Genomic DNA, 3,746 nt, shown 5'->3' on the forward strand with positions numbered 1-3,746 from the left:
GTGTGTGTGTGTGTGTGTGTGTGTGTGTGAGCACAAGCAAAATGAATCATCTTCAGCATCTGTGTGAATATCAAAGGACAACCACCGGAATCCAGTTGTCTCCTCCACTGTAAAAAAATGTAATTTTAGAATCTAGCCTCTGCTCAGGCCACAATATCTGCAGCAACCTATGAGTCCCTGGCTAAGAGATATCCCAGGACCATGAATCATCACCTGGGAGGTGAGTTAACACCAAAGAGGTTTGTAGTAGCAAATCCTTCTCCCGGTTTCTCTCCCTGCCTCGTGCCTGGAGATCAGCATCTGACTACATGCTTGTCCTGTGAAACTCCCCATCCTCAAGAAAACTTTAAGAGCAGACCCTTCTTATGCCACATGGGCTCTAATTTCACACCTCTGAAACCCTGACAAGTTTTCTTCCCTTGTTTTGCTTTGCTTTGCTTTGTTTGGAGGGGTGGAGGAGGCCAGGACTCTGACCATCCTAAAACTAGCTCTGTAGACCAGGCTGGCCTCTAACTCACAGAGGTTCCCCTGCCTCTGCTTCTTGAGTGCTGGGATTAAAGCATATGCCACCACCAACCAGCTGTGTTTTTATTTTCATTAGTGCCAGGGCCTGAAGTCTTCTTGGAGACCTCACCATATGTTATCTCTGTGTGCATGGCATTAAAAAGTTTTCTAATGAATTCCACACTGCCCAGTAATCTATTACAGTGTCCTGACTGATCCCCCTCCCCCCGCCCCCTGCCAAATAAAAACCTTTTACCTTCTGGAGACTGAACTTAGACAAGATTCCTTAGTGGATGAAGGCACTTGTTGAACTAAGGCATCCTGCCAGTCCTCAGCCTACCTTTAATGCCCATCTCTTTCAAGTGATTTGATAGCATTGCATAGTTGAAGAAAAGCTTTATTCTGGGCCTTGGGAACTTGTTTGGGAGTTCTAGCAGGAGAGCATATCCATTTACATACCCTGTGACAGAACAACTGTCCCCCTTTGTTGGGGATGGCTGTCTTCTCCTGCCAGATATAGAACTTCAAGAGGGATGCTCACAGAGTGGTGTGCAAAGAAGGGGGACATACTTGTAGCCAGGCAGATGGACAGAATCAATCTTTTTTTTTAAAGATTTATTTATTATATATGTAAGTACACTGTAGCTGTCTTCAGACACTCCAGAAGAGGGCATCAGATCTCATTACGGATGGTTGTGAGCTACCATGTGGTTGCTGGGAATTGAACTCAGGACCTTCAGAAGAGCAGTCAGTGCTCTTAACCGCTGAGCCATCTCTCCAGCCCCTTTTTTTTTTATTTTTTTATTTTTTTATTTTTTTATTTTATTTTATTTTTTTTTTTAAGAATCAATCTTGATGATCAATGGAGTAGCAGGTGTCACTGCTAGATCACCCTCAAACCTGAAATCTTTCATTCTGAAAGGGAGGAATCATGAAAACCAACCAGAAGGCAACAAGAGAGGACAGCAGGCTGTTTAGCTATGACCAATGTGCTTGGTGGAAAGGCATTTACATATATGATATAAGAATATTCAGGAAACCAAACTGAGCTCTCGGGAATTAAAAATTGGAAAAAAAAATCCAAATGTAGTTGAGGTTGTAAGAGAAAATGAGGGGGAACTTAAAACCAGGAGGCAAAGATGTCCACATTGGGGGAGGGAAGGGGGGAGTGTGTTTTGTAAACTGGATCTGAAGTCCTGAATGGAGGACAATGGCAAAGTCATTGTCTAAGTGACATCTCTGTGGCCCTCAGTAAAAAAAAGTGCAGTCTAGGGCTGGGGAGATGGCTCAGCGGTTAAGAGCACTGACTGTTCTTCCAAAGATCCTGAGTTCAAGTCCCAGCAACCACATGGTGGCTCACAACTATCTGCAATGGGATCTGATGCCCTCTTCTAGTGTGTCTGAAGACAGCAACAGTGTACTTTTGTATAATAATAAGTAAATCTTTAAAAAAAAAAGGGGGTGGGCAATCTGCACTGAGACAAATGTGAAGGATTCCAAGAAAGCTATAACCAAGAGAAACTATGGATTTTGGTGGGGTTTTTTCTTTTTAAATACCCAGACTTGCAATGCTCACATGTAATCCCAACTTTTGGGAGGCTGGGGAAGATCACAATCTTGGGGGTAGCCTGAGCTACAAAGTGAAAGCCTATATAAATACATCTGCTCATGTATATGTAAGTAGAAGTAACATGAAAATTTGAAAGTGGTTGCCTTTGGGGAACAGAAATAAAAAGGGAAAGTCAAGGAGAGCTTGGGAACTGACCTTTGTCACATCAACTTATCAAATCTAAGATAGCATTAGCAGGAAGTTGCTTTCTTTGTATATATTTAACATTTTGCATTTTTAAGAAACTTAAGTCTTATTTACTTGATGGGTATTTGTATTCTGTGTTTCATGTGCATGTCTGGTGCCCACAGAGATGAAGAGAGACAATCAGATACCCCAGAAATGGAGTTAGAGATAGCTGTAGGCCACCATCTGTGTGTTAGGAACCAAACCTGGGTCCTCTGGGAGAATGAGTGCTCTGAGTTGTTGAGCAGTCTGCAGCCCCAGAAGTTACACTGTATCCCACTGAGAAGGATAATTCTACCCATTACATAAAAACACATCTTCATCTTAATAGTAAAACACATTCTGTCTTCAAAGAGAAGAGTATGGAAATGTATGTCTTAAAGTGTGTACAACTCACATGCACACATTGATAAAGATCCAAATTTAATTTAGAAAGAAGCAGATCTGGTCAACAATTATTACACTTTAAGTCAAACTAAACCCAAAGATAGTGGATGGAATAAGTAGAGATTAAAGCAGTAATAAACAGAAAAATCAATGAAAACAGAAGTTAGTTCTTCAAAAGAATTTTTTTAATTAACAAGCAGTTCTAGTTTGATGTTTGTTACTGTGATAAGCACTATGAGCTAATAGAATAGAGGAGAAAAAAAGATTGTTTTTGGCTTATACTACCAGGTCACAGTCTATGACTAAGGAAAGTTGGGGCAGGCACTCAAAGGGAACTGAAGCAGAAATCATGAAGGAACCTGCCTTACTGACTGACTCAGTGGTTGGTTCTCTGGCCTGTGCCCCGACTAGCTTTCTTATATAGTCTAGGCCAACCTACTTAAGGGATGGTAACACCCAAAATAGACCTGGTCCTTCTGCATCAATTACCAATCAAGATAACCCCTCACAAACTTGGCTACAAGCCAATCTGATCAAGGCGATCCCTCAACTGAAACTCCCATGTGTCTCAGTTTTACTGCTGTGAATAGATACCATTACCAAAGCAACTCCTAAAGGAACAGCATTTAATTGGGGCTGACTTACAGGTTCAGGGGGTTCAGTCCATTATCATCAAGGTGGGAGCATGGCAGCATCCAGGAGGAGCTGAGAGTTCTACAACTTCATCTGAAGACTTCTAAGAGAAGACTACTTCCAGGCAGCTAGGATGAGGGTTTTGAAGCCCACACCAACAGTGGCACACCTACTCCAACGAGGCCACACCTACTACAATGAGGCCACACCTACTACAATGAGGCCACACCTCCAAATAGTGCCACTCCCTGGGCTAGGCATACTCAAACCACCACACTATGTGACACTTTCTTTTGACAGTAAAAGCTAACCAAGACACAAACTGTAGCTTGATAAAGAAACAGAGAGCCAGGCAGTGGTGGCGCACACCTTTAATCCCAGCACTTGGGAGCAGAGGCAGGCGGATTTCTGAGTTCGAGGCCAGCCT

This window comes from Mus caroli, chromosome 10 (assembly GCF_900094665.2).
Source record: "Mus caroli chromosome 10, CAROLI_EIJ_v1.1, whole genome shotgun sequence".
In the NCBI taxonomy this organism is placed as follows: domain Eukaryota; kingdom Metazoa; phylum Chordata; class Mammalia; order Rodentia; family Muridae; genus Mus; species Mus caroli.